The sequence below is a fragment of the Amblyraja radiata genome, chromosome 35, assembly GCF_010909765.2.
Source record: "Amblyraja radiata isolate CabotCenter1 chromosome 35, sAmbRad1.1.pri, whole genome shotgun sequence".
Taxonomy (NCBI): Eukaryota; Metazoa; Chordata; class Chondrichthyes; order Rajiformes; family Rajidae; genus Amblyraja; species Amblyraja radiata.
Window position 1 is genome coordinate 13,086,023 of NC_045990.1, and position 9,914 is coordinate 13,095,936.

At 46.4% G+C, this 9,914-nt stretch overlaps 1 long non-coding RNA gene across 1 annotated transcript; it reads left to right on the top strand.

Annotated features, from left to right (window-relative positions):
- Positions 1-398: 398 nt before the first annotated feature.
- Positions 399-9,426, top strand: LOC116966013. Its single transcript, XR_004409875.1, has 2 exons — positions 399-628; positions 9,102-9,426. It is a non-coding gene; the product is annotated as an uncharacterized LOC116966013 (long non-coding RNA).
- Positions 9,427-9,914: the final 488 nt, after the last annotated feature.

Below are 9,914 nucleotides of genomic sequence, written 5' to 3' on the forward strand. Positions count from 1 at the left end.
TAAAGTCTAAAAGTAACACCTTAAAACTCTCATCGATGGCAAATCAGAGGGATGGGCTTTGGTTGCTGTCAAAGCTCTTGCCAAGATCTTTTAAAGACAAGGTCTTGCTGCTGCTCAGGTTACAGAGTGGATACTGCACATCTGAATCTGCTGAGTGAGGGCATGAGGCATTGAGACTGGTCCAGCAAGATATAGCACAGTAGATATGCTGCAGCAAATAAAACAACCGCAGATGTTGAAAATCTGAAATAAAATTGGAAAATGCTGCCAATACTTCACATGCTCGGCAGCATCTGGGGAAAAACAGACAGTTGGCCTTTCGGGTCAAAGCCCCTTCATCAGAACTGATTTGTGTTTTTTTGGCATTTTTTGATTTTTAGTTGGATGTTGTGAGGCTGTAGTTAGGTCCTGGGTTGAAAAAGAAAGCATCTGATGTGTTGGCTTTTAACCTCTTGCTGGTTCTATGAAATGTTCCATTCAATGAATGGAAAATCTCTAATTCTAGTTCCATAATTTCCTTTCATCTAGGAGTGCGAGATTTTATTTGTGAAACTTGTGGGAAATCATTCAAAAGGAAGAATCATCTTGAAGTCCATCGAAGGACACACACTGGGGAAACACCGCTCCAGTAAGTTTATTGTTCAAATGATTTTCACTTTGGGAAAGCAGACGACTCAAGTGCTTGTAGATTATTCATGTGCCCTTTATTTGCCCGTAACGCATCACTTATAATCATAGAGTTACAGCATGGAAAGAGTTAGAGCATAGAGTTCAGTCCAATTTGCCCCATCGACACTAGTCCCAGCTGCCTGTGTTTGGCCCATCTATCTATATACTAGACTAAGTGGGACCCATTGGGTCCCATTGTCACGCGGGAGGCCTGGTCCTCCAACGCAATATTCCACCACTCACGCATAGCCCCCAAATGCGCAGGCGCGGCTGACGGGTTCCGGTTGTGACGCCCCTGATCTCCCCTCCCCACCCCCCCACTTTGCCCCTTGCCCTTCCCCCCTCACGCACTCACTCCATCCCCCCCCCCCCCCATCCACTCTCAGCGGTTCTCCTGCGGCGCAGTCATTCCCGCCCATAGGGTTCCCATTGTGACGTAGAACACGCAGGTCTTACTGCACAGGCGCAGCTGGCAGGCGCGGCAAAGCTTAAAATGTGAATAACTCTTAAAATATAACAACAATTTAAACGTTAAAGATGAGATTTATTCAGTCCTTTCTTGTTGCGTCTCTTGTTGTGTTCTGCAGCCAGGGGAGGGGGATGGCTACAGGCGGGGGCTGTCGGGGGCCGGTGGGGGGAGCGTCCTGCAGCCGGGGGAGGGGTACGGCTTCAGGCGGGTCTTGTCAGGGGCCGATGGGGAGAGCTGCCGTGGCCTACAGCTGCCTACCCCTGCCGCTGCCGTGCCCTGCAGCTGGGGACAGGGATGGCTTCAGGCGGGGCCTGTCGACGGCCGGTGGAATGGGGAGCTCTGCCGTGGCCTACCGCTGCCGTGGCCTACCCCTGCCCTGCCTACCCCTAACGCTGCCTACCCCTGCCGCTGCCGTGGCCTGTCGCTGCCGCTCCCCACCGGCTTCTGGTGGGGAGCATCCTGCAGCCTTGGACGGGGACGGCTCCCGGCCCTGGCTCCGGCCTCACTCAATGGCTCCCGACACCAGCCGCACTCAGCAGCTCCCGGCCCTGGCTCCGGCCACACTTAACAGCTCCCAGTTCATCGTCGTGCTCGACGCTGTCGCAGCCATCACTCGCTCTCCGCACTCCGCTCACTCCGCTCCTTCAGCTTTATTCTCCTCGCCGCCAGTGATTGACAGCGAGTGCCGGAAGGGGCGTCGCCATCACGGCAAATGACAGTAGATAAAACCAATCTGCTGTCAGGAGAGGAGACCAATCTGCGCATACGTGGTTTTTACGATATTTAAACCGTCATAACTTTTGTAATATTCCACCAATCGGCACAAAACCTGGTGTACTTGCAGCACAGGAGAATGGCGGGTAAGATGGCGTACAATCGTAGCGCTATCGTGTACTGTTTTTGCACAGATGTAAAAACACCGCAAACCGGAAGAGGACAAGATGAGAGATTTAGTTATGTGTAGATAGATTAATAAAACTCTCATCTTGTCCTCTTCCGGTTTGCAGGAACTAGGATTGGATTTCAGGGAAAATGTGTAGGAAGGAACCACAGTTGCTGGTTTACATCAAAGATAAACATAAAAAGCTGGAGTAACTCAGTGGGTCAAGCAGCATCTCTGGAGAAAAGGATTAGGGACAGATGTTACATCTCCTGCGGTTGCAGACTCACCCCCTCCCGCCCAAAACCAACACCTCCCCAGGTACCATCCCCTGCAACCGCACATGCAACACCTGTCCATATTTATCCTCCTTCACTCCGTCCAGGGACCCCAACAGTCCTTGCAGGTGAGGCAGAAGTTCATTTGCACCTCTTCCAATCTCATCTCCTGTATCTTCTGTTCCTAGTGTGGTACTAGTTTCACTATCGTCCTGTTGAGTTTCAATGTTTGTATAGCTCATTGTTACCTTCCCCGCAGCCAACAATGTACCATTGTGGGCTCAACCTTTCCTTGATCATAGTTGCTTTTTGCTGATCTTTCATTAATTTGTTCTATGTATGTTCTTTATCTCACATGTCCCTCTCTCCTGACTCTTATGCCCCTGTCCCACTTAGGAAACCTGAACGGAAACCTCTGCAGACTTTGCGCCCCACCCAAGGTTTCCGTGCGGTTCCCGGAGGTTGCAGGTGGTTGCTGGAGGTTGCAGGTAGTGGGAGCAGGTAGGGAGACTGACAAAAACCTCCGGGAACCGCACGGAAACCTTGGGTGGGGCACATTGTCTCCAGAGGTTTCCGTTCAGGTTTCCTAAGTGGGACAGGAGCATAGGTCTGAAGAAGGGACTCAACCTGAAATGTCACCTATACCTTTTTTCCAGAGATGCTGCCTGACCTACTGAGTTACTCCAGCTTTTTGTGTCTATCTTTGGATTTCAGGGAAGTTGGGTGGTCTGATTTGATTGAGGTTTTGGTGCGGAGGGAGAAAATATTTCCACTGCTTGGGGGATCCAGAATAGGGGAGGAGGGATGGAGGTACATGATCTAAAAATTAGAGCCAGTCCTTACGGGAGTAAAATATGGAAACATCCACACAGAAAAAAATAGGTAATTATTGGAACTCTTTTTGAAAAACACCTGTTAATATGTATTAGGTCTAACATTAGGGATATCAAAAAAGTGATCTGAGGTTTAATTTCTTCCCACTCTAGTGAGTCATTTTGAGATAACTGGTTGCTCTGCAAGGGAAGAGAGATAGACACAAAACGCTGGAGAAGCTCAGCAGGTCAGGCAGCGTCTCTGAGGAATAGGAATAGGTGACGTTTCAGGTGGAGATCCTTTATCAGACTGAGAGTCAGGGAGCAGAACACTTGAGGTATGGGAAGGTACAGAACAAAGCAGAGCCTGCATCGAAGACTCAGGAAAGATGGAGCTCACAATGGTCCACTGTTGGCTGGGGATGAGGTGAAGGAATACAAACGTTGAAATTAGTAAGGGGGACTAGTGTGGGGGAGGGACGGCATGAGGGCGAATACAAGGGTTGAGAAATCAATATTCATGAATGGTAACTTGGTTGTGTTGAACTAAGTAAGCTTTTCCACTGACAATTTTACTTCGGAGTCACGTGAGTGACTACGTGAAGAAGGCCGTTCAGCCGCCCGTGCATCATTACGTCAGACACATTGGTGTAGGCGGCCGCTTGGGGAGCAGGAGCTCCTCCAACGCGGTAAGTTTTAAACTCAAGGTAAGCTTGTTTCTTACCTGTTTTATTCCCTGCAGGAACCTCTTGTTCCAGAGGCTTTCTGCCGGAGGATTCGCGAGGCCCAACGAGGGAACCAGCTATGGGCTGTGGGGAAACCCCGGTTCTTGCCGCCAAGAGCGGGTAGCTGGGTTGTCGGGTGTCGTGGAAGACGTTGCTGACGGGGGTCAGTGGCTTCCAGGCGCTCCGGGTGCCGCGAGGTTTCACTCCGATAGGCACATAGATGCTGGGGTTCCCAGGGAGGGGACCTCCAGCAGGCCGGGTGCCGGGAGGGCGTTTCCCCTCCGACAGTAACATTTATGCGGGGGTGTCCCGAGGAAGGGGACTTCCAGTAGGCCGGGAGGGCTTCCCCCCGATATGAATATGAATACTGGGGTTTCCCGGGGAGGTGACCTCCAGTAGACCAGGAGTCGGGAGGGGTTTTCCCTCCGACAATATGGAGGGCTTTTCCCTCCGATATGAATGTTAATCCTGGGGTTCCCATGGAGGGGACCTCCAGTAGACCGGGAGTCGGGATATAAATATATATGCCGGGTGTCGGGAGGTTTTTCCCCGATACACATATAGAGGCTGTGGTTCCCGGGGAATCCAGTAATTATGCGGGTTTCAGACCGCAGGGGTCCCCAGGAAAGGGGTTAAACGGACCGCAACAGTCAGCCCTGGTGCCGGTAGGGGGTTTCCCTCCGGTAATATATAAGGGTGCTGGGATTCCCGGGGGAGGGGAAATTCACCAGCTATGCGATGCCCAGACCGCAGAGGTCCCCAAGATATGGGGTAAATCGACCCAAGTGGTCAGTCCTGGTGTCGGGAGGGTTCCTTCCAGGGGAAAAAATTAATAATGTGGAATTGCCAGGATTGAGCCTTATTGAGAGGAGGCTCAAGATAGATACACCCTAACATCAGGAGATATGGCAGTGTTGGGCAGATGGGAGAGCCCTTGTCAGCAGCGCCTTGTAACAGTGCCGGCCTATTGCTCTAGGCCGTGTCAGCAGCACCTTGTATAGGGCTGCTTAAATGTATGGCAACAGCACCTGTAGAAGGGCTGCATGATGTCTCCCTCATGGAGGAGGTGAGCTTACCGGGGCATTTTCTGACCCTGAAGGATGGGCCTGTTGGAGAGGCCATGCCAGCAGCGCCTTGTAGTAGGGCTGCTTAATGTCTCCCTCATGGAAGAGGAGAACATGCCGGGTCAGTGTAAATCTGATACCGAGGTTGAGGGTATAGCGTGGAGCATACATCAAGGGATGAAGGGCACGTGTCGGAGGTACGATTCATGGCAGCAAGGTTGCCATCCCAACACAATGCAGAGAACACCACTATCAGGGGACGTTAGAGCCACCTGACGAATCTCCTATTCAGGTGAGACCTATTCCACAGGCAAAACCTGAAGGACGAAGCATAAACTGTTGGACCAATTAGGCCAACAACGAGTAATAATTCATAGTTTAGGGGGAATACGCACCCCACGGCTTCATCGGCAGGAAGCGGTTCACTGAAGCTGGTAGCAGCAATAAGCTGACCAGAGTTACTCTACAACTAAGTGACCACGAACAAGTTGGTAAGATTTACAATTGGTTGTGCAATACACAAATAACAGACATTGTCATCTACTCAGAGGCATTTTAACCAGGTAACGACGATACTAGTATTGCAAGAAGATTGGAATTTGGCCAGAAGAGTGTTGAGCCAGGTCCAGTATTTTAGCCAGGTTGCCTTCGAGACAGGCTCGGAGATATGGGGAATTGTCTTTCAAGGCAAGGTCAGAATTATGGCAAGAGTTGTCTTGGGACATATGAGAATTATCGGAACCGGGCCAGAGTTGCCGTCAGGGCAGACTCGAAATGATGGCAGATGTGGCCTGTTCATTATGAAAGAAGGGTGATCAAACTGATTTCATAGGGTTTTCCATGTACAAAGATCATCAGAGATATTTGAAGGCATTGTTATGATGAGGCGTTAAACAGTATGATAACAATAAATCATTCAAAGGACTAAAATACTTGTGATGTATTGTCTGGATTATATTTTGATGCTGTATTTGGCTAAAATCTACTCAGTCTCAAGCTAATTGAGGAATTGTTATCTCCTATCCAGTAAATTAGGTTGTTATCAAATGGATAGTTGGCCTGTGACTCCACCCTGGGCAACAGATTGGAATCAATAGAAACCTGGAACAGCCTTGTGGTTATAAAGGAGTTCCTATTCATTAGACTAACTGGCAATGTAATAGAGGTGATGCAGCAGTGCAAGTGGGAGAACTGACAGCATGCTTAATGACAAACAATAAGGGTCATGAAGGTCATTGATAATACAACTTGCTATTGCCAGCTGAAGCTAATAAGCCACTATGATGGACAAACCGTATTCAGCATTGCTCCAGTAGTTGATCAATAAATATGTCATTATATTGTAAAAAACAGGCTATGGCTTAAGGTGGGAACATGCGAATGTCATCTCTAGTTGGAGGTGCAGGAGATTTGCAATGAGTTATTAACTCTTCAGTATTGGTATCAACTATCTATAGACCCTAAGTGCATTTATGGGTTAAAGAGTGATTGAGTGAATATGCATAGGTGCATGCTCAACTTCATGTTGTAAACTAAGATGTGGCATATGATAAGCACGAGGGTGCAATCAGGGGAAAGATCCTGTAAAAGGTACATAATCTAATTTGCCACTGGAGTATCATTAAGTACAGATCAATGACAACACAGAATGGGTGTTGGACCACGCAGTATTTATGAAATTCTGATTTAATGCAACACCGAATATAGATATATTGTTTTCATGCTAATTAAAGATTGCAAAAATGTGTGGCATAACAGTAAGTAGTAAGTAAGTAAGTAAACTTTATTTATATAGCACATTTTAAGTCAATTTGCATTGACCCCAAAGTGCTTCACATAATTTAAATAATAAGTTCCATTGCAAACCATAGAAAAAGGTTTTTAAAAAAATGAATAAAAATGGACACAACATATTACAGAGTTCAACACAAACATCCCCCCACAGCAGAATCAAAACATTTCCACTGTGGGGGAAAGGCACCAGAAAGTTAAGTCCTCTTCCTCTGTGAAACACCCGAGGTCAGGGCCCATCTGTGGCCGTGCAGCCAGTCCGATGATTTTCAGGGCCCTCTTGCCGTAAAGATGAAACATCGGCGTCGGGTGAAACATTCCTCAGCGGCTTGGAAAAGTCTGGAGTGGCGAAAGATACATTCTCGCTACAAGCATGAGGAATGGTCTTTTATGTCTTCCTCCAATTTGCTTTATGAGTCGGGTCTTGAAATAGTCATCAAGAGTCGCTTTAGGTTCCAGCTGTGAAATTGACCTATGCAGTTTGATCCCCGATTTGTCAGGAATAATAATAATGCAACATTATATGGTTATTCTAAACGTAACTTGCTGGTTCAGCCTGTGGCTTGAGAGATCAGCTGTTGCATGATAAAATTAATATATGTTCTACAGATTCTCAATAGACTGCTTACGGCTTGGGTTGTCACGCCTATTTTTGTATGTATTCACAGTGCTGGAATGGTACCAAAAAAGCGGTACTTTGCTGTTTCAGATGGGAAGCGTTTGTTTAATGCTCATGTTACATTTAAAATGGTACAGATCCTGAGCTATTGCAGTTCATTTAAATGGTCTTTGACAATATTGAGTTATAGGATCATTAACTGTGCCAAGGTGCTTTCCAACAGACTTGCTGCAGCAAACAAGGTCCAAGTTGTTGGGTTCACCTCGGATATCGAGTTAGTAAAGGATATCTGTTACACAAGGTTCCCAGGACAAGTACAATGCAGTATGGGAGATTGACATTGTGTTAACACTATTTCAATAGGGGGTTCTTAGCTACATTCTTAGCTTTGATCAGACCTCATTAGGTAGTTATCCTCCTGGTGCTGGTTAGCGCAACAGGTCACTCGTTACATTATTGTGACAGGAGAGGATGGTATATCTGCGAATATATGCATAAGATTTCATGCTATAATTAATTTAAGCAGAGCAGTAGGTGTGTCAGCTCTCAAGGTAGTTGAAGACATACACAGGGACCTTTTGTGATGTGGGGACACACATTTACAACAATACGTCAAGGTCACCAAGAGCATTTGAGACTCTGAGCTAACTACGATTGTTAGTTACAAAAGACGTTATAAGAACCTATCTGCTCAGATCTTGCCAGGTGTTAAAACTGAGTTGAGTTATGCAGTAGATACTGATCCGGATCTCACTCCACCACGGCTGCTATAACAACAGCAGCAAGGGTTAATTACGTTCCGCGGGACCACATCCTAACGGCTGTAGCGTGGTCAAACGAACAACATTTTCAAACATGTTATAATAACCCGTTGCCAGACCAGGGGTATTTCTCAATTTATTTTATGTTCTGTTATAGGTTCCATCCGGATGAGAGATGTGATTATTGTTATTGCTTATATAACAGCATCAGCATGTTTAAATCTATGTCATGACTGTATGCATTATGAATGTTTTCCCTCATTTGTCAATGAGGCAGTTGTGGTTGTGTAGACTTGTTTTCTCACGGCATGAAATCACAGAGCTTTGAAATCTTCACGTAGTCACTCACGTGACTCCGAAGTAAAATAGTAAGATTAAACGAGAACTTACCAGTTTGAAGTTTGATCTTTATTTTATGAGGAGTTACGATGAGGGATTACGTGCCCTCCGCTCCCAGCCCTCATTAAGGTCATCTGGTAGTTCTAGTCTTCTTTCATCTTACTATCATACTTCAGTCACTATTATTATCTGTGATTTCACACTTCTGCTTTGAAGATTGACGCACGTGCGGCTGAACGGCCTTCTTCACGTAATCCCTCATCATAACTCCTCATAAAATAAAGATCAAACTTCAAACTGGTAAGTTCTCGTTTAATCTTACTATTACTGATGAGCCTGTACTGAATTAAAGATCAGAATTTGAACAATGCCAAGCATGAATGAGGTTAATTCATTTAGAGATCCAGTGTGGAACCAGGCCCTTCGGTCCACCAAGTCCCGCGCTGACCAGCGATCCTTACATTATCCTACACACACTAGGGACAATTATATCAAGTCAATTAATTTACAAACTTGAACGTGGGAGGAAACTGAAGCACCCAGAGAAAATCCACGCAAGTCACTGGGAGAACGTACAAACTCCGGACAGAGAGCACCCATAGTCAGGATGGAATCCGGGCCTCTGGTGCTGTAATGCAGCAACTCTACCGCTGTCTTTAAATATTTATTGGGCTTTTCCCCTTTTTGTTTGCAGATGTGAAATCTGTGGATATCAGTGTCGACAGAGAGCTTCACTAAACTGGCACATGAAGAAACACGACACGGAGATACAGTACAACTTCACCTGTGAATACTGTGGCAAGAAGTTTGAGAAAATGGACAGTGTCAAATTTCACAAGTTAAAAAGTCACCCTGAGTGTCAGACCATGTGACTTGACATTGCTGGCCTTGTACTGTTGTAGCAAGAGGCATATGCACGAATCCTCCTCGACAAGGCGTAACATTTGTGCAAGCACTGTTTATTCAAACATAAAATTCTATATTTTCAGCTTCTCTATATTAAATATTTTCAAATTGTTGCGGGTTGAGTGGGGTTTGTGGTGCGGGGGAGTTTGGGGGCAAATGCAATGAGTTTACTTGAATCCCGGGCCAATGCAATGGCTGGTGCCTGAGTGGAGGCCACTCTGTACAGCAACTCTTCTGACCACTTGAAGAGACTTCTTGTTTAATCAAATCTGCAACATGCCTGGCTTTAACGTTGGTCGCAGCCGGCAGGTGAGCAAAGAAGCATGTTTAAAATCACAATAGCCTATGACTGAGTGTAATGGAGCACGTGGATAATCACACATTAAGGCAAACATATAGAGCACATGTTAAGGGAATTGTTTCATGCCAAGGCTGTTTTCATCAGAACTGGAAAAAGTTGGAGGTAAAATAATTCAATGATTCTTTCATTTGCACTCTCTAGGCCACATGTAGTTTTTGTGGACAACTGTTGTTCTCCTGTTCTAGTCCATACTGCAGTTGCTCATACATGAACCATGATGGGGATGGTGAGTCAGGCATT